The sequence below is a fragment of the Toxorhynchites rutilus genome, chromosome 1 (assembly GCF_029784135.1).
Source record: "Toxorhynchites rutilus septentrionalis strain SRP chromosome 1, ASM2978413v1, whole genome shotgun sequence".
Lineage (NCBI taxonomy): Eukaryota > Metazoa > Arthropoda > Insecta > Diptera > Culicidae > Toxorhynchites > Toxorhynchites rutilus.
This window is the reverse complement of record NC_073744.1, coordinates 196,332,979-196,355,455: the sequence shown is the minus strand read 5'-3', so window position 1 is coordinate 196,355,455 and position 22,477 is coordinate 196,332,979. Positions and strand designations below refer to the sequence as shown.

At 36.7% G+C, this 22,477-nt stretch overlaps 1 protein-coding gene across 2 annotated transcripts in view; it reads left to right on the top strand.

Annotated features, from left to right (window-relative positions):
- LOC129762175 (mitochondrial cardiolipin hydrolase-like) overlaps nt 1–22,477 on the top strand; it is a 332,776-nt gene that overhangs the window by 239,307 nt on the left and 70,992 nt on the right. The window lies entirely within an intron of this gene.

Here is a 22,477-nt window from a genome sequence, read left to right as displayed (position 1 = left end):
ATCGCTGTTTCTCGATCTGGAAAATTATTATAAATTCGGTAACTTGCCTCGATTCGGAACTTCGTCCCTCGAGGAAGAAAAAATAAACATCCACAAACCCATAGTTCAATCCCATTTAGCGTGGCTCATAAATTTCCTCCGGCTGCGACAGCCGCCAGGTACAGGAAGACTACAATAATAACTAATCGACCCTCGACGAACCGTTGAACGTTCTCCCTCAGCGGATATCGTGGATAAGTTTTGTCGTCCCACTCCAAAATTTTCCAGAGGGAGTCGAACGGCCAATGGAAAACTTCACCGCCGCCAATCAGTCGGCAGAGACAAAGTATTTTTCCTCGCTTTCAACGAACCAAAACAATAATGACACTTTTGACGTAGGACTACGTCTAACCGGAAGATTAGGTGGTGAAATGAAAATCTAGGCACTGAACAAGTAGGAAAAAATGCAAGATTTGGAACGCTTATAACTCGAGCATTTCTCAATAGATCGCAAAGGTTTTTGCATCAATTGATAGGAAATATATCTACGCATCTATCATAACGAATAACATTTCATTTTTCTTGAAATAAATAATTGAATAATTGTGAAATATCAAGCATAGTCCAAATGCCCTATGTGCCCATTTTTGATTGGTCCATTTTGTGCTCCTCAAATCGTACCGACCAAAACGGGCAACCAGAGCAGCAGCGAAATAGAATGAAGCACGATTGGAAAGGAAAAAGAAAAAAAATGAACGAAACATTGGTCGCAGTCTCACACATGCGTAATTCTCGAGCCAGCCAGTCAGCTTAAAAATCCCCGCTCCGCTGCCGTAACGATCATTCTTTGTGTGGACACCAACTGGACAACGTCGTTGCTGGACGAGCTGGACGGCGAGGGATCGAGTGCCTTTCTTAAGGCAAGAGGGCGGAGGTGGTAGCGCTGGAGTAGAGTAATAGAGTAGAGTAGAGTTTTCAAAGGGCCTTTCTCAAGGCTAGAGACGAATGAACTGCAAAAGTTTAAAGTCTCTATAATACAAGACCTTCCTTCCTTCCTTCCGTAACGATCATTCTCATCCAAACCGTACACCACATCGTTTCGCATCACATCACATCAACAAACCAACACAAGCAGCCATGGTTGGATATGGCAAAGGAGGAAAAGTGAAGCATTCAGCATTCAGAACAGAACACATTCAGTTCGGTGTACATCAAGACAACAACAGGCAGTTGCAGCGAGTGGCGAGTAGCAAACGCAATCGCAATCGCAAAACGGCAGCTGGTAGCAGAAGAAAAAAGTTTGTTCTTTATGCAAACTGCTTTGGTGGCAAATCCAGAACAAGGCGGCAACGAGGCCGTTCGAAATGTTTTTTTTCAAAACCACGAGTACTTAGTTTTCTAAATTGGAACCATTCCATAAAACACGGCGCTAATCAGGGCCATTAAACCTTTCAAAAAAGAGTTTACCTAGAGGCGAATGAACTGAAAAGTTTAAACCCTCTTAAAGCCAAAAAGAAGAAGAAGAAAGAGTTTACGAAATACAGTTCAATGCATTCTAAAATAATATCCAAAATAATAATAAAACACAAATTGATTTTTTCATAATTTGTTTGCCAGGATATGATGAGTATGTGAATTTGGCAGTTGTTCTGAGCTTATTGATGGTTGGGGACTTTCCCGATTATTCAATTTTCACCAATTCTTAAATTGCTTCTAGATTGAAAGTACAGTCGACATTTAGCTAATTGGACGGACCTGTAATGCGACGTATTTAGTTGGACATTTTTGTAAACATATTATTATGACCCCACATTTAAAGTCGACACTGTACCACTGTCATCGGAAATGTTTAATTACAGGTTAAAATCGCCTCCAATGCGACACTGAGTGGTTCTCCGGCACGTCGCATTAAATGTAATTTACTGAACAACATGTCACAAGCTGGATGGGAAGAAATTTTCCAACTGTGAAAGCTATGGCGAGTGGCAAACGCAATAGCTAAACAGGAAGGTTTGACCGAACAAGATGGGGATATCGAGTGATAACAAAAACACAACACCAAAAGTTCTTTTCAGAACCACCAACTTGTTCATAAAGAGTAAACAGTAAATCCATTTTTCAGGTAGATAGGTAGGTATTCACGTAGGAGAAGAAAATAAAACAATATATTTAAAATATATATTTAAAAAAAGCTGTCCCCTTTGTATAGTCCTACGTCACTCCGGTTATGTCCCCGACATTACCCACCCGTCTTTTTTTTCTTCTATCTGTCGCTTCAAGAGGCCTCATCCCGGGGCCTAATTTAGAGTGGTGCGCTATGCGTGTTCGTACGCGCGCACTCTGTGGTGTCTTGCGGGGGAAACAAGTAACCCAATAAATTTTCAGTGGGAAGAAACCACGTCAAAAAAAAACTCCAAAAGTACTTTCGACCCACAGAAGGATAGATCTCGTGAACACTTCTCCGTTGTTGCGTCTTTTTTTTTTTTTTTTTGTTTGCTTCTGTCATCCAGATGCTGGACTCAGCGCGATCGGGAGCGAGAGGAAAGTGTCAAAACAAATGAAAGCGTCATTTGTTTTTTTGCCTGCTCCTCAACTTGACTATTTATTACTGATCTAGCTCCTGTGCCGCGCGTTGGTCGTTTTCTTGGTTTTCCACTTTATTTTTCGCTCTCTTGTATCAAGTTGGGAATTGTATCAGGTTGAAGTAGTTTTCCTTGAATGCGATGTTTAAGTTTGGAAAGAAGTTTTTTTCCCTTCCGCGGAATTTAATTGGGAAACAAATTTGTCATTTGTTGTTTTTTGTTTGATTTTGAAGAGGGGTTGTTTTTTTCTGGAAGTGTGGTTGGTGGTGATTTTCGAATTGGGAGGGGAAAAATCTGCTCGTAAGTTTATTATGATCAAATGATGGTTTCCTGGATTGAAAAACAATGTTCTATCCAATCTGTATTTGAAAGGCTGTTCGCAAATGAAAAGCTATCACTGATGAACAGAACCGACAACAATTTCTTCGTTTGAACAGAGCTCGGAAGGAAAAACGATCAGAATTGAAGTATAGACACGACACAATAATTTTACATGACAACGCCAGACCATATGCACATGTGTCAAAAATTGACTTTTCAAACGGAAGAACGACTGAGTGATTGTGGTGCTCCCTTGGCCGAGTGGTTAGCGTCATAACTAACATGCCGGGTGTTCGGGTTCGATTCCCGTTCTGGTCGGGGGAATTTTTCGTCAAAGGAATTTCCTCCGACTTGCACTGTGATCACGCGTATTCTAGAACTTGCCACTCAGAATGCATTCAAGGCGTGTTATTTGGCATAGAAATCTCAACTAAGTACTAATAAAAATGACGCAAGTAATACTACGTTGAGACGGCGAAGTTCCTCTAGGAACGTTAGTGCCATTGAAGAAGAAGAAGAACGACTGAGTGATAAAAGTCAATTTTCACATCAAGATTCATTAATTGTGGCTAAAAATGATTATTAACATACAAAAGATCAAAGTTTCGAAAATTCATAAAAATCCGATGCTCCACAAACTTCGTCAAAAATAGTTTTACCATCTTGGACTTTTTTTTTATTTTCTACATAACTTCTTTTTTATATGAAAAAATTAAAAAATACGTGTTCAATATATTGCAAATTTAAGTTTTTTTTTTTGTAAATAAAAAAAGAATACTACATTCATATGAGGAACTGCTGATGGTGAAGAGCACGACCTGGAGTGAGCAATGGAAAACAAATGTTTGAGTGCTTCTAAACGCCTTGAGCAGCACTACATTAATTGGACTGAAAGTTCCGCCTATAAAAGTGCTGAATGACAACTTTATCTTGGTCTTCCTAAGCTCGAAGCCGCCGGACGGTTTTATATCGTTATCGTCCATCGTTGAAGTGATACCGTTATTTTCGTGGCTGGTGAAGTGAGTGTTGGACACTAACGGGATTCCCTGTGAATTCATTGAAGCAGACACAACAAGCGAGAGGAAGAAACGCTGCACGCGAGCGCTGAGTGTTGGTGTGTTATCGCCGTAGCACCGTCTTCGACATCATCACCGCGTGGTGCGATACACGGGTTCAGCTGTACCGAACGATCAACACGCAGCACCGTTATAAATAATCCGCACTGGTGTGCATAATAAGTATACTCAAATTAATAGGTTAAGGTTATTAGGTTAAGGAATTATAAAAAAAAATTGCAAAAATTATAAGAAAGTGTACATCTGCCATTTTAAATGGCAGAAGGGGAAGAAAGCGTTGACATGGATATCGAATCCACTGTCTCCCCCTCCCCAGCTACGGGTGCTGGGAAGTCGCTTAAACGCGTTCCCCCCTCAGAAGATGTCTCTTTACAGGAAGAGTTAACTCACCTCAACAAGCCTCCCTCAAGAAAATTTGCAAACCTTTCCTCTTCACCCCCTCATTCTCCCGCTCCCGTTTCCGCTCAACTCCCGAACTTGCCTCCCAGCCCTACTGATCCCGCTCCCGCTCAACAATCGACCTCGACCTCCCCCTCAGTTGCTTCCTCTCCTCGTGTCAAGGTCTATCCAGAAGATTCACCTGGAGCTGGCCCATGGGTTGTTTTTTTCCGGCCCAAACCGAACGGAAAATCCATCAATGTCATTCAGGTTTCGAAAGATCTGGCAAGATATTATTCCTCCGTGGTCGAAATCTCTAAGGTTAGACCGAACAAACTGCGTGTTGTCGTGAGTGATCGGAAACACGCAAATGCAGTTGTGATCGACGAGAGATTCTCCCTAGAGTATCGTGTCTACGTGCCTTCCCATGACGTAGAAATCTCGGGGGTGATAACTGAAACGGGTCTGACGTGTGAAATGATAAAGGAAGGAGTTGGTAAATTTAAAAGACTCCCGTTGGTGGGCGTTAAAATTTTGGACAGCCGCCAACTAGGGAAAGTATCCCAAGAAAAGGGAAAAACTAAATTCACGCCGTCAGACTCGTTTCGAGTAACTTTTGCTGGTTCCGCTCTCCCTGACTACGTCATGGTGGGCAAATTAAGACTGCATGTGCGACTCTTCGTGCCAAAGCCCATGACTTGCCAAAAATGCAAGTCAGTTGGTCACACTTCAGATTATTGTGCCAACAAGGAGCGCTGTGCCACTTGCGGAGAGCAACATGAGGGGAAATCCTGCAGTGCGACTGAGCATAAATGTCCATATTGCGGGGGATCCCCACACGAGCTCTCAGTTTGTGAAACTTACAAGAGTCGCTGGGAGAAACAGAAGCGCTCTTTGAAGGAACGCTCGAAACGCACTTTTGCGGATATTTTAAAGGGCGCTTCTCCACTGGCCCAACAACAACAACCAATCATCACACAAAATGTCTTCGCCACGTTACCCGTTGACGAAATGGAAGCGGACACAGCTAACGGGGGCACACCGTTCATTTTCCAAGGGAATCCCCGGCGCAAAAATGTGACCACTCCCAAAGTTCAAGGACAAGCCCCTCCGGTTATACCTCCTGTTAGCATGCCTAAAAAATCGAGTGCAGCGGACAAGCAAAATCAGGTTCCTCCTGGTTTCCGTGGGAATAATTCACCTTCGAATGGCCCAGCACTCGAGGGGACATCAAAAACCCCAACTGTCCCTATTTTTCCGTCCAGTTCAACTTCCCAATCGGGATTTATAAAGTTGTCTGACCTTTTGGACCAAATCTTCAAGTGTTTTAATGTTTCCGACTCCATCAGAACCCTTGTCATCTCAATGCTTCCAGTATTAAAGACAATTTTGCAACAATTGATGCAAACATGGCCCCTCCTTGCAATGATTATCTCTCTTGATGTCTAATTCAAATAGAGAGGTCGGAGATATCACTGTTTTACAGTGGAATTGTCGTAGTCTTATCCCTAAATTGGATACATTCAAATTTTTAATTCATAACTTCAATTGTGACGTTTTTGCTCTGTCCGAAACTTGGCTTTCTTCGCGAGATGATATCTCTTTCCACGATTTTAATATTATACGCTTGGACCGTGTTGACAGATACGGAGGGGTACTATTGGGGATCAATAAGTGCCACTCATTTTTTAGAATTGACCTTCCACCTATTGGGGGGATCGAAGCTGTTGCTTGTCATGCAAACATCAGAGGCAAAGACCTTTGTATTGTCAGCTTGTATTGGCCTCCGAGAGCTGCGGTTAGCCGCAAGCAACTTGTTGACATGTGCTCACTGCTTCCTGAGCCACGATTGATCTTGGGAGACTTCAACTCTCACGGAACTGCCTGGGGGGAACAGTACGACGACAATCGTTCATCGATGATATATGACCTTTGTAACAGCTTCAATATGACCGTTTTGAATACTGGGGAAACAACACGTGTTCCTAAACCTCCTGCTAACCCAAGTGCTCTTGACCTCTCGCTTTGCTCGAATTCACTATCGTTAGATTGCAAGTGGAATGTAATCCAGGACCCCAACGGTAGTGATCACTTGCCAATCAAAATTTCCATCACCATTGGTTCGAATTCTTCTGAATCTATAAACATGGCATATGACCTCACAAGACACATTGACTGGAAAAAATATGCGGACGCGATTGCTCTAGCCATCAATTCCAGAGATGGTTTGCCTCCATTGGAGGAGTATAACTTCCTTTCTCGTTTGATATATGACAGCGCGGTTCGCGCTCAAACGAAACCCATCCCAGGCTCCACTTTTCGTCAAAGGCCTCCCAATCCATGGTGGGATAGCCAATGTTCCAAGCTTTATCAGGATAAATCGAACGCATTTAAAGCTTTTCGGAAACGTGGAACCATTGAGAATTTTCAAACGTATTTGGACCTTGAAAATCAATTTAAAAACTTGATCAAAGGGAAAAAACGTGCTTATTGGCGAAATTTCGTGGGAGGTTTGTCACGAGAAACGTCAATGAAAAAATTATGGAAAGTGGCTCGAAACATGAGAAATCGCTCTTCATCGAATGAAAGCGAAGAATATTCACATCGATGGATTTTTAATTTTGCACGGAAGGTTTGTCCCGATTCCGTTCCTGTGCAAAAAATTGTTCGAGATATACCACAAGATAGGTGCGATCTTGATTCCGAGTTTTCGATGGTAGAATTCTCTCTTGCTCTCCTTTCTTGTAACAATTCGGCTCCAGGAACGGATAGAATTAAGTTCAACTTGTTAAAAAACCTCCCTGATGTGGCGAAACATCGCTTGTTGAATTTATTCAATCGGTTTCTGGAGCATAATATTGTTCCAGATGATTGGAGACAAGTGCGAATTATAGCTATTCAAAAACCCGGAAAACCCGCATCCGACTTCAATTCGTACCGTCCAATAGCAATGCTGTCTTGTATACGGAAATTGTTGGAGAAAATGATCTTGTTTCGCCTTGATCGATGGGTTGAAACGAATGGCCTACTCTCAGATACACAATATGGGTTCCGCAGGGGCAAGGGGACGAATGATTGTCTTGCGTTGCTTTCTTCAGAAATTCAAATGGCTTACGCCGAAAAAAAACAAATGGCTTCAGTATTCTTGGACATAAAGGGGGCCTTTGATTCTGTTTCAATAGAGGTTTTGTCAGACAAATTACACTCTCGGGGTCTGCCGCCTCTGTTGAATAATATGTTATATAACTTGCTTTGTGAGAAACATTTGAACTTTTCTCACGGAGATTCGGCAGTAAGTCGGGTCTCTTACATGGGACTCCCCCAGGGCTCATGTTTAAGCCCCCTTTTGTACAACTTCTACGTAAGCGACATTGACAATTGCCTTACACAAAATTGCAGCCTAAGACAACTTGCAGATGATGGAGTGGTGTCTGTCGTAGAATCAAACGAATCCGACCTGCAAGGACCCTTACAAGATACTTTGAACAATTTTTCAACCTGGGCCATTGGGCCCTTTCTCTCCACGGAGAAAACAGAGATGGTGGTTTTTTCTAGGAAGCATAGACCAGCAAAACCAAAGCTTCAACTTTTGGGTAAACCGATCACTCATGCTATGTCATTCAAGTATCTTGGGGTCTGGTTCGACTCCAAATGTACTTGGGGGGCCCATATTAGGTATCTGAGTAAAAAATGCCAACAAAGAATAAACTTTCTCCGTACAATTACCGGCACCTGGTGGGGAGCCCATCCCGAAGATCTTATAATGTTGTATCGAACAACTATTCTCTCAGTGATGGAGTATGGCAGTTTCTGTTTTCAATCAGCTGCCAAAACACATCTCATTAAACTCGAGCGAATTCAGTATCTTTGTCTCCGTATTGCGTTGGGATGTATGCCCTCAACGCATACCATGAGTCTCTTGGTTTTGGCAGGCCTACTCCCACTAAAAGATCGCTTCAATTTATTATCGCTTCGGTTCCTCATCCGGTGTAAGGTTATGAACCCATTGGTGATCGGAAATTTTGAGCAGCTTATCGAGCTAAATTTTCATTCAGGATTCATGAGCTCATATCATGAATTCATCTCCATGCAGGTTGATCCTTCTTCGTATACTCCCAACCGTGTTTGTTTTCCTGACTACATCAATTCCTCTGTACATTTTGATCTGTTCATGAAGGAGAAAATCCATGGAATTCCAGATTATCATCGATCGGGGATCGTTCCTACGATCTTCAATGCAAAGTATGGGCGTGTCAATTGTGATAATATGTACTTTACTGATGGGTCCTCTATGAATGAGTCCACAGGATTTGGAGTGTTCAACGAAATTTTTAGCACCTCCCACAGTCTTCAGAATCCTTGCTCTGTGTATATTGCTGAATTGGCAGCAATACATTGGGCGCTGGACAGCGTCGCCTCACGACCTGTTGAACACTATTACATTGTAACGGATAGTCTTAGCTCTGTCGAAGCTATCCGTTCAGTGAGGCCGGAAAAGCACTCGCCGTACTTCCTTGAGAGAATACGAGAAATTTTGAGTGCTTTAACCAGACGCTGTTATGTCATTACCTTTGTCTGGGTCCCTTCACATTGCTCAATTCCGGGTAACGAGAGGGCTGACTCATTGGCAAAGGTAGGTGCAATTGAAGGCGATATTTATCAGCGTCAAATCGCCTTCAATGAATTTTATTCTTTAGTCCGTAAAAATACCGTCGTTAACTGGCAACGTAAGTGGAACGAAGATGAATTGGGTCGGTGGCTTCACTCGATTATCCCTAAGGTTAGCCTCAAACCATGGTTCAAAAGTCTGGACTTAAGTCGGGACTTTATTCGCACCTTCTCTCGACTCATGTCCAATCACTGTTCGTTAGACGCGCTACTCTTTCGTTTTAATCTTGCCGATGGCAATATCTGTGCTTGTGGCCAAGGTTACCACGACATCGAACACGTTGTTTGGTCGTGCGAGGAGTATCTTGTTGCCAGATCGAATTTAGAAAACTCTCTTCGGGCTAGAGGAAGGCAGCCCAATGTGCCGGTGAGAGATGTGTTGGCTCGGTTAGACCTTGATTACATGTCCCAAATATATGTCTTCTGAAAAGCTATCGATCTTCGTGTGTGATTGTCCTTATATCCTTATATTCTCCTTTTCCTTTTCCTTCGCGAGAAATCAAATCCCTTCTTACTAACAATAGAATAAGGTGAAATGTAAATACATGTTAGATATAAGATAGGCTTAAGAATTGAGTATGATGAATGTGAGTGCGAATGTGAGTGTGAACATTGTCAACATATCCTTATATCCCATCCTTTTCCTGAAACAAAATGTCACCCTTCTAAACTCGAGCAAGCCGCGAGTAATCGGTTCTCTACCTCATTAACATTAGAATTAATAAAAAATGTTTATGTATACTTGTAACTATACAGATAGGAGTTTGGCTCCTTTAAACTTATGTAACTGAGCCTGTAAAAATAAACGATTTAATAATAAAAAAAAAAAAAAAGAATACTAATTTTTTTTCTCAGTGTATATTTTTTCACGTTTGAACATCAATTCTCTATACTCTTTCTAAGACACTATTTCGGTACGACTCATTGTTTTTGAGTTATAAATTATCATAAATTTCTATTACATTTATTGCACCCTAAATCCTCCGCATGCCAAATTTGGTTTCGTTTGCTTATTTAATTCTCGAGTAATGTAGAAATTTGTGTTTCATTTGTATGACAGACCTCCATTAGAGAAGGGGAGGAGGTGTCTCGAACTGTCATAAAAATCTTCCCCGGTCGCAAAAATCCCCACATACAATTTTTCACGTCGATCGGTTCAGTAATTTCCGAGTTCATAAGAATCAGAAAGACAGACAGACAGACAGACAGAAATCCATTTTTATATACAGCGCGGACTCGATTATATACAGTTTCTGATTTCTTTTCACTGTATATAATCGAATCCTGTATATAATCGAGTCAAAACAAATATTTTTTATTGGTTTTTTTTTGCATGTACACTGAATCGCTTTTTACGCGGTTTTTTTATACGTGGTTTTATTTTACGCGGATTTTGGAATTACGCGGATTTCGAAATTTACGTGGCACTTATCAGCCACGTAAAAACTCAATATGTTAATTGATGTGACTTTTCACGAGATAATTTTGTATTGTATCACTGATTAGTAGATGAGGAATAAAAGGAGATACAGATATCACGATTGTAGCATGCAAAAAAATCAGTTAATCAATTGTTAGAATATGACGCCGCCGGCCACGTCCATCATCTTTAGGTATCCTGAGAAAATTCACAGGAGAGTTGTGTCTGAGACACGACCGCATAGTTGACGTAGGATTCCGTTAGGCTATCTATTGATTTAGAATATGTTTGAAGAATTACATCGTTAAACTCTTTGATAATGAGTTGGTGGCCCTGAAAATTGCCGTTTTGCTTGGTTGTTGGGTTGTTGGTGTTGTCTCCACTATTGTTTACCGAGTGATGATGACAGAAGGATGGTAAACAGTCGTTGGATGGTGCGTATCATCTAAAAGACACCGAAGTAGAACGGGATATGACGAAAACCGCCCTTTGTGATCCTAGACGAGATGCTCCTGTGGATGAAATAAAAAAAAACTCACCAATATAAGATAATTACCAATGCCGAACAAAATTATTATTTTTTCTCATCAGTAAAAACATGTTACTTTAATATGGAGAAAACATATTTGAAATGGAAAAGGTAATGTTATTTTATAATTTTTACTTTCTGAGTGTTTAATCAATCCAATGTAAATTTTAATTGGACTAACAACACCTAATACTATATGTAGATCATATGGGAAATATTTTTTCTAGAATTTCTTCGCTTTTCCAATTATTCTCGCCATATAAATTTTGCTTGGGTGAAATGAACACAACAAAACAGACTTAAACCAAATGACCCGTTCTCGAGCGGGAACACACCTTGGATTATATTTATGAAAATTGAAATAAATCGTGTCATATATCAAGTCACTTTTAACACAACTGCTACCATATACAATTTTACACTTACACTTGTGCTAAATTTTTCACAATACACGATCGGTCATTGATCTGAAATTTCACGAAGCAACTAACATTAAAGGTCCAAATTTACCTTACTTGCAAGACATAAATGCCCCCGACTTGCATATATTTGCAATGCCGATTTCCCCCAGGCAGCTTGGTTTTGATGTCTCTGTTAGGGATCTGCCGCATGTGTCGTCAATTTCGACCAATCAGAAGTGGGTATTTCCGTTAGGATAGGGGTTCAGATTTTTCAATTGTTCGATAGTTAATTTTATGACATATAGTTTTTTCTTCAATATAAAAAATTGTCATGGAGTGCCGAAATCGATTGACGCAAAAATTTCATCAATCCTTCATGAAATGACTGAGCAATAAGCGTTTGAAATTGGACAATTTTCACGATGTACTCGATTTTCGATTTTCAATTTGTACCCCAATATGTTCCCGAAAGACGTAATCCTACGTCAAAAACCTATAAAGTTAATTGGATTGGATATTCTATTGTTTATAGCATATACTTTTAACAATAATAAAATCGCATCAACGGGAGTGTTATCTTTGGGAAATCTAAGAAGGTAACCCAAAGAACTCCTGTTAAACCAATAAGACAGGGGAAATATATGTCGTTATTCATCGCGCATACTCTTAACAAACTCCGGACGCAACGGCCGGAATAAATTGAAGAATTAAGCAATAAAATCATTGAAGATTTAGAGAAATTATTAAAAAAATAATGGATTAGCGAATCCAATCCAAAAAAAAGTTCTATAACTCTGTCTTTGTTGAAATTCGAACATATGCGTAGAAGGTTTTTTTTTATCAAATATGATCGTCTATCATCTCATGTGATGAATGTTTCATTCATTCATCGTGTTTGATTCATTGTGAGAAAGGTGTTTTCTGACTTTAAGGGGATGAATCAAAAATCAAATTATTTTTTTTATATTCCAAAAACGAAAAATACATGCATAAAAAACGCATATATTTTAACTCGATTATATACAGTGAAAAGAAATCAGAGACTGTATATAATCGAGTCCGCTATACTTCTCTAATTTTCATTTGAATGTGTTCGTATGTATTTTTGTATGTAATATTTTCAGAATCGGTGCAAAAAATAGCGCTGGAAGCGAATGAACTGCAAAGTCCAAATGTTGTAAAAGACAAACGAGAGAGAAGAAAAATATGTCGGTTCTTTTCAAAATTCTAAGAACATTGTGTTGAACAAAAATATACTTCGGCATTTAGTTTTTTTTACATTATTATTCTTTTTTTATTTTTATTTTTATTTAAATGTATTCGTATGAGTTTTTTATTTGTGTGATTTTTCCTGATTTTTTTAAAGCTTTGCGTGGTGCGAAAAAAAATACAGGTCGGACCCGATTATATACAGACTCGATTATGTATGATTCGATTATATACAATTATAGACTATATTATATACAGTTAAAAAAATTTATTTATTTGTTTTTTATATTTTAAATAGGACTGCTTGAAATACAAAAATGAAAAGTGTCAACGTTAAAGTGATAGTTAATTGGCTATTACGAATACAGTGAAGCAAAAATCGTGATTTTGGTAGATTTTAGTTGGAGATTCACAAGGATTTGTTTAAAATGATATTGCAGCGATATAAAAAAATATAAAAGTTTTGAGTCAAAGAACAGATTGTAGAACGGTTGGAGAGATTTAATTTGGTTGATAGAAAAATTCATGTTTGTTTTTATTTTTGATAAATTTAAGAGTAACACCTTAAAAACCACAAACTTTGAAGTTTTTCACTTCTAAAATGTTCTTTAAATCCACTAATTTGGAATTTTCATAATTGTATCTTGTATAAATTTTTCTTATCTTTCAAATGGAAGCAACAGAATTGTCCTGAGTAGAATATTTTTCTAAATAGAGCCAGTTTAAGTCATCAAATCAAATATGACCCTCTATCAATTCCTGAAAGAATTCGTACTTTATATATGAAAAAGGTATCTTATAACTTTAAGGGGATGAATCAAAAATTAAATTCTTTTTTTTTATTCAAAGAACAAAAAATATATGTATAAAAAAAAATTTAAAAAATTTTTTTTTGACTCGATAATATACAGTGAAAAGAAATCGGAGATTATATATAATCGAGTCCGCGCTGTATATATTTTTGGGTATTTACAATTTGTTTTTATTGTTTTTATTGTTTTCATATATTTTTGTATTTTTGTATGTGTATGTATTTTTTGCTTCTCGAAAGTTTTTTCTTATTTCAGTTTGCCTCTACTTAAAAAATACACTTCGTTTAGTGGAACCATTCTGTTAAAAAATAAGAAAACTTTATACAAGATATAGTTGTGAAACAAATAAATTAATGGATTTGAATAACAGTGTTTCGAAGCGAAACGAAAACGTAATGGTTTTTAATGTGTTATTATAACTGCTCTACAGTTTGTTCTTTGATACTCAACTTCTATCTTTCTTCATGTCGCTACAATATTATATCATTTCTAGTTTCGAAATTTAGAAAACATTTTTTTACAATCAAAGACCCACTACACCTCTATTTTTTTTATTTAAAAGTGTTCATAGGTTTTTGTATTTGTATGTTATTTTGAAATTTAGGAGCTTCGCGCGGCGCTAAAATCTATTCTATGTTTTTTTGATATTTCAAATTAAGCAAAAATAATATTTTTTTTTGAATTTTGAAACTTAGTACTGCTCTAGTTTTTATTTAAGTTTGTCGATACTCGTTTTTTATATCTATGAATTTAGCTCAGAGTTTTTAGAGCATTGTGTGATGCAAAAAAATATTTTTTTTGCATTTTTTTTTATTTTGAGACGAAGTACTGCTCCAATTTTTATTCAAATTGATTTTTTTATTTTATATTCCGAAATTTGTTTTTTTTTTATTTTTTAAACCAAGTACTACTTCAGTTTTATTTCACTGTGTTCGTACACCCTAATGAGAAAATGGCTGTATATATATATATATATATATATATATATATATATATATATATATATATAGATTTTAAAATTTAGTTTTAGAATTTCAAGAGCAATGTGCATTGCATATACAGCCATTGCATGCCTTACTGATATAGTGACTCTCAGATTTTCATGAAAATTAGTAGTTTTGTTCCTTATCGCAAAATAATATACCCGTTTTTTTTTATTTTTTCATCATGGTGTCTATTTCTATTTTGGGGTGGTCCTCATTTTTTCTCATTTTTTTTCCTTTTTTCCAAAAATGACTTTTTTCAAAAATTCATATCTTTTGAACTACTTGACCGATTGAGATGATCGACATATCAAACTAAAAACTAGTTTGCTGGTCTTTTCCGAGAAAATACCACACTTGCAAAAATTATTTTTTTTTGTAATAAGGAAATGCCATTCAAGAGCCATCGAATTTGTGATGTTTTTCCCTGTGCAATCGAGTCCAAACCCGTTATTGAAAAGCATTCCAGTAGCCGGAAGGAACTGGGTAACAAAGCAAACATGTGCTTGTTCCTTTCTTCTAGTAAATTATATCGCACTTTGGCTATCAATAAATCGAACCAAATCGTTGTGTGACTCTGATAACCTTGGAAGAAACCGCACACGGGCTTCACTTTCTCGAAAAAAAACATGAATTTGTAATAACAACACAAGTTGATTGATTGCGTCAATGGGGATGGGGAACGTGTCTGCGGATCACAGCAACCGCCGGAGGATGCAGAAAGCTAGAGAGAGAGAGAGAGAGAGAGAGAGAGAGACACACACAGAAAAAAGAATAAAATAAACACCCACACGCGGAAGAGTGCCGTTTCAAAGGGTCTCCTTTGATAGATTGCTTGTCCTGGTGGTGTGTTTGAACAGTTGCGGATACAGACGGTGCTCGGGGCATAGTGGCGGCTAAACTGTCAACCGTGTGCGCCACAACATATTGCGGAAGTGTTGAATGAATGCAATCGACTGTCGGACTTTATTTGTTCAATTATATTTAATTTCCACTGGCGACGAACGCTACAGCGTAGCTCCGCTTGGAGATTGGAGAAATCGACCAGCTTCTCAGAACCATGCCAACTGTCCAATCGGCGCCACCTGAAGGCACTTTGGCGACACCATTCGTGATTCGTGTGATAAGATAGGAAACCGCCTTGAACCGCGCCAAATACATATGCTGCATTTTTGCTGCCCCTTTTTGCACCAGAATACCCGAAACGATGAATCTCGTTTGTTCTTATCACAATTAAGGGAGTGCCGCGCGGCGTCGTCGCCGTCCATTTGGCGCCACATTCCCTTAGCAACGAGCGATGCCTTTTCGACAACAGTAGCAGTAGTAGTAGCAGGCTGCCGCGAGACTTAGTTCCGATGATTCAGCCAAAATTTGCACCCGTGGAATGACACCGCCTACTCCGTGACTGTATCGCTGCTGCTGCTCGGAATGAATCATATGGAAATCGGATACGCAAATCCTCCCATTAGGGCGTGAAAAATCTGCGCTCGGAGATGCGATATTATTTTTTTTTTTTTTATTTAAATCGTTTATTTTTACAGGCTCAGTTACATAGGTTTAAAGGAGCCGAACTCCTTACTGTATTGTTACTAGTATATATACATTTTTCCTTAATTCTAATGCGATATTATTTGGCTTGACTCAAGTTCTGGGCGCTTTTCTGTTCTTCTCGATTTTGCATCACAGCACTATGGACGATTTCCATACAAGCAAGCGGACAAAAATATTTTCATCATTTTATCAACACTTCTGGTATTTATACCTGGATTAGTTAGGACTTCAGCTCTTCCCCCTTTCAGTGGCTGCTCTCCCATTTCTTGACAACCTCTAATATGTAAGGAAAATGTATGTCAAATTTGGTGGATATCGGTCAAAGCATTATATAAGTGGAATATATTTATATATGGCCATTCCATGCCAAACTGATATGGTGGTTCTCAGATTTTCATCAAAAGTGGTAATTGTGTTCTTTATCGCAAAACATTAGACCCGTATTTTTAAAATTTTCCTTAGGGTTCCTATTTCCATTTCAGAGTGGTCCGAATAATCCATTTTTTTAATATTTTTTCCCAAAAATGACTTTTTTTTTGAAAATTCATAGCCTTTGAACCATTGAACCTTTGGAGCTAATGAGCCTAACCTTCTTTGGAAAAAAAATCACACTTGCGTTTCGTTTAGTCACATAGGAATATTGAACGAAGACTCAAAACATGTTAAATTTGCAAAATAATAACTCAAAAATGAAAAATAACACCTCTCTGATTTTTGGATATATTGTGTAAAAAACCTCTGCTTCCAGAAAAAAATATTAATAAATATAGCGACCTCTATTTTTAACCGACAAAACTATGAAAAACTAAATGAATAATTACAAAAACGAAAATCCATCTTTTTCACAAAAGTAATACTTCTTTCAAAGAAAATAAGCTTCTATTTGATATGTCGATCATCTGAATCGGTCCAGTAGTTTAAAAGTTATGATTTTTTGTAATGGAAAATAGGGGACTTTTTTACACTTGTTACACTTACAAAAAAAAAATGGATTTTGTTATTATTGTTATTATACTTGTTTTTTTTTTGAAGTTTACTCGGTTAAAGATAGAAGGCGCTGTATATCCTAAAATCAGAGAGGTGTTTTTTCCGTGTTTGAGTTATGATTAACGGAACGGATGGTTCGGAAAAACAATTTTCCCCCTTCCGAGATATGTTATGTAAAAAATCCCCAGCTTTCGAGAAAATATATTAAAAAATAATTCCGATTCCGTACTTTTTCACTCTTTTTAATTATTGGTGTTCTGAATCATTCGATTGTTAAATTTATCTTTCGTTTTGTTTTTTTATATTGATATTTTTGATTTTTATTCCAAGTTTTCAATTTTCGGCTTTTTATGTAATTTAATTTTTTTGAATTTTCGTATTTATTTAATCTTTAATCAACTTTTTTAATCTTTCAATCTGATTTTTTAAAAACATTTTCTCATTGTTGGGAGTTTTTTTTGAATATATTTACTATTTTCCTTACCTTTTTAATTTCGCAACTTTTGATTTACTGATTTTTTTTTAATTTTCCCAATTTTAAATTTAAAAAATTTGTGTTTTTTTAAACTTTTTAATTTTGTTAATTTCTATTTTCCAATAATTCATTTTTTTTCCACTTAATCCACATTTTCTCCAATTTACAGTTGTATTGATTTTTAATATTCTGTATTCACTAATTTTCGGTTCTTCAGAATCTTAATTTTCTTCAATTTTATCAATTATTAGTTTTTCTGAGTTTCTGCAATTTTCTGATTTTAATTTTTTTTTTTGTAATTTTTTTTTTTTCCCCTATTATAGTGACTTTCAACGCATTTCGGCTGGTTCGTCACTTTTACTTCCATTTTTGGAAGAATGTCGGGAGTGAGAATTGAACTCGTGATCTCTGCGTGAGAGGTATGGATGTTACCACTATGCCAGATCGCCTCCACTTTTTTGTAATTAAAATATCAAAGTTTATGATTTTTTTCAACTTCGCAATTTTGTTCAAAAGTTCAACTTTCGTTTTAATTTTTTTAAATTTCGATTTTTTAAATTTACAACTTTTCATATACTTTTTCGAATTTTCCAGACTTTTAGCTTTTTCATTTTTTCAATCTCAATTTTCTAAATGTTTCAACTTTTTGAATAGTTTTCAAAAATTTTTAACATTCTGAAGTTTTAGTTTCCTAAATTTTCAATTTTCGGATTATTTTATATTACCAAATTTGTTTTGATTTTTTCTGAAATAAAAAGAAATATATATTTTTCAATTTTTCAATTCATATTTTTTTATTTCTAAATTTTCATTTTTCTAAATTTTCTAATTTTCTTAATCCTTAATTTTTGCAATTTACAGTGTTATTGATTTTCAATGTTCTCTGTTTTGAATTTCATGAATTTTCACTTCTCTAAAATCTTAATTTTCTTAAATTTTCTAAATTCTTAGTTTTCAATTTGTTGTTTTTTTTAATTTATTCTGAACAAATAAATTTAATTTAATCTGATTCTTTCTTTGATTTTTTTTAAATTTCAGGTTTTGAATATTTTCAATAAATTTACCCTTTTTCTAATTTTTGAACATTTTTACTATTTTAACTCTATCTTTTTCCTAATTTCAAAATATTTTTTTTTTATTTCAGATATTATAAATCACCGATTTAAAAAAATATATATTTTTTTGAGTTTTCAACATTTATTTTTTCGTAATTCAAATATGATTTTTTCGTTTTTCTAAATTTTAAATTTTTTATTTATTTTTTCCAATTTTTCAATCTTTAATTTTTTTTTTATTTTTCAATCTCAATTTTCTAAATATTTCAGCTTTCTGATTTTTTTCAAAAATTTGCAATATTGACAATTTTTAATATTATGAATTATTAGTTTCCTGAGTTTTCAATTTTCGGATTTTTTCAAAATTATCTAATTTGTTTTGAATTTTTCTGAATTTGTTAATTTTTTTCAATTTTCAATTAATTTGTTATTTTTATTTTTTTTATGTTTTCAATTCTCTAAACCCCTTATTTTCAAAATTTACAATTTTCTGTTTTATGCTTGGTTGGAGTTGGCGTTTTTAAAAAAAAAAGTGTCAAATGTCTTCTAATTGCAAACAAAAATAATTTATCCATAATCTCTCTGAAGGTGATCAATATTTGATGAAGAAAAATCTCCTACGCATATCGAACCAAAATTCAACAATGACAGAGTTATAGAACTTTTATTTTGATTCGAACTTTGTTTGCCTCTAACTGGTTCCACGCTACGTAAGACAATTCTTGAAATATAAAAAATATATTTTTTCCAAACTGTTTTATCTATCTATCTATATATATAACAATAGATTTCTGTCTGTCTGTCTGTCTGTCTGATTCTTATGGACTCGGAAACTACTGAACCGATCAACATGAAAATTAGTATGTAGGGGTTTTTGGGGCCGGGGAAGTTTGAGTGATAGTTTGAGACCCCTCCCCCCTCTCTAAGGGGGGGGGGGGCTGCCATACAAATGAAACACAATTTTCTGCATTACTCGATAATTATTCAAACAAATGAAACGATATTTGGCATATGAAGGTTTTAGGGTGCAATAAATAATTTTATGGTGGTAAGACTCTCCACCCCCCCCCCTCTCTAAGGGGGGGGGGGGGCTGCCATACAAATGAAACACAAATTTCTGCATTACTCGAGAATTATTCAAGCAAATGAAACCAAATTAGGCATCTGGAGGTTTAAGGGTGCAATAAATGTTTCTATGGTGGTTAGATACTCCTCCCTTCTCTCTGTGGGGGGGGGAGGTCTGCCATAGAAATGAAGTTCTGTGATTGGACCCATGAACTTTCTCATAGTAAGAAAACGTGGATGTTTGATGGTTTTGATAACAAAACACAAATTTTGGACGGGACGAAGTTTACCGGGTCAGCTAGTAATCATATAAAATCGTCCAATGTCCGAAATTGTATAAAATTTAACCATGCATAATGGAATCAGTATATAATTGAAGCTGTACCTAATCGATTCCGATCTGTATATACCTAAACCATGAAAAAACCAGGACCCAACCGAGGGTATAAATAACGCTGACCAACAAAGTTGAAAGTATGATTTTTATTCTTATTTCCTTCTTTTTCTTATGCTTTAGAGCAATTCCGAATGAAATCGTCCTAGAATGCAGATTTTAAAAACATGTATTTTTGATTCGAATGAAGTGTAACTTTTGAAAAGGGCGTATTGATTTTAGTAGGAGAAATTTTTGATCATCTATATCTCAAAAACTTCGAATTTTTGTATGTTAATACTTTACCGACCGGTAGCGGTTCGAACATACTATGCCCTTTTCACCGCCCATTCAGCCGCAAATCGTCCGAAACACTACTAAGTGTTTGCTAAAGCTAAAGTTTTGAGAAAAGCACCGATTATCTGAAGAAAGAATACGAAATGCTTGCTGCTTGCTACTTTTCAGCCTAACCTAACCAAATCTAACAGAAAGATCGAAAGTCGATTAATCGACAACCGGTCGGTAAGCGCTGTGGAGCAAAAGTCGAATAATCGACGGCTGATTGGTAAAGTGTTAACAATCATTTTTAGCTACAAATTAATAATCCTGATGTGACTTAAAACAAAAAAAAGCTCTTTATCAATCTCCTTCTAAATGCAGCCATTCTGGAGACATTTAAAAAAATATTTCTTATTTATTGTTTTTTTTATAGTAAAAAATTCGAGGTTTCGAAAATTCACAAAAATTCGATGTTCTACAAAGTTCGTCAAAAATAGTTTTACCATCTTGGACTAATTTTTTAAATTTTCTACATGACCTCTATTTTATATAAATATCTATCTATCTATCTATATATATAAAAATGAAGTGATGTCTGTCTGTCTGTCTGATTCTTATAGACTCGGAAACTACTGAACCGATCGACATGAAAATTGGTATGTAGGGGTTTTTGGGGCCGGGGAAGGTTTTCGTGATATTTTGAGACCCCTCCCCCCTCTCTAAGGGGGGGCTGCCATACAAATGAAACACAAATTTCTGCATTACTCGGAAATTAACCAAGCAAACGAAACCAAAGTTGGCATGTGAAAGTTTTAGGGTGCAATAAATGTTTCTATGATGGTTAGACAGTCCTTCCCCCACTCAAAGGGGGGGCTGCCGTACAAATGAAACACAAATTTTTGCATTACCCGAGAATTAATCAAGCAAATGAAACCAAATTAGGCATATGGAAACTTTAGGGTGCAATGAATGTTTCTATGGTGGTTAGATACCCCTCCCCCCTCTCTTAGGGGTGGCTGCCATACAAATAAAACACAAATTTCTGCATTACTCGAGAATTAATCAAGTAAATGGGCGGGACGAAGTTTGCCGGGTTAGCTAGTATATATATAAAATTTCGGTCTGTCTGTCTGTCTGATTCTTATGGACTCGGACACTACTGAACCGATCGACATGAAAATTGGTATGTAGGGGTTTTTGGGGCCGGGGAAGGTTTTCGTGATAGTTTGAGACCCGTTCCCCCTCTCTAAGGTGGGGGGGGTGAGGTGTCTGCCATGCAAATGAAACACAAATTTCTGCATTACTCGAGAATTAATCACGCAAATGGAACGAAATGTGGCATGTGGAGGTTTTAGGGTGCAATAAATGTTTCTATGGTGGTTGGACACTCCACCCCCCTCTCTAATGGGGGGGCTGCCATACAAATGAAACCCAAATTTCTGCATTAATTAATGAAGCAAACGAAACCAAATTAGGTATATGGAGGTTTTAGGGCGCAATAAATGTTTTCACGGTGGTTAGTCACTCCACCCCCCTGTCTAAGGGGGGGGGGGGGTCTGCCATACAAATGAAACACAAATTTCTGCATTACTCGAGAATTAATCAAGCGGACGAAACCAAATTTGGCATGTGGAGGTTTTAGGGTGCAATAAATCATTCTATGGTGGTTAGATACTTCTCCTCCCTCTCTTAGGGTGGGCTGTCATACAAATTAAAAACAAATTTCTGCATAACTCGAAAACTTATCAAGCAAATGGAGCCAAATTTGGCATGGCATGATTTTAGGGGGCACGAAACGTTTCTATTGTCAATAGACACTCCTCCCCCCTCTCTAAAGAGGAGTAAATCTCTAAAGAGAGAGGGGTCTGTGACCGAAAATAATCTGATATTATAATGATGAGTTTTGGTAGAAGTACTAGGATTTTTTTAGTAAAAGGTATATTCAACGGGGTCGATTAGAAGATCAATCAATGAACAGTTCTGCGATTGGACTTATGAACAGTTCTGCGATTGGACTTATGAACTTGCGCTTAGTAAGAAAACGTGAATGTTTGAAGGTATTGATAACAAAAAACAAATTTTGGGCGGGACGAAGTTTGCCGGGTCAGCTAGTATAAAATAAAAAAATAATTAAAAATACATAGTTTAGATATTCCAAATCAAAGTTTTTTTTGTAACTAAAAAAAGAATACTTTTTTTCAGTGCATTTTTTGTACGTTTCAACATTAATACAAATGTGCCAATGAAAATGGTCATCTCGAATTTCAAAAGGTTACCCCATAGAAAATGTTTACCACCTCGGAAAAACACTCTATGTCAAATTTCAGTTCCAAG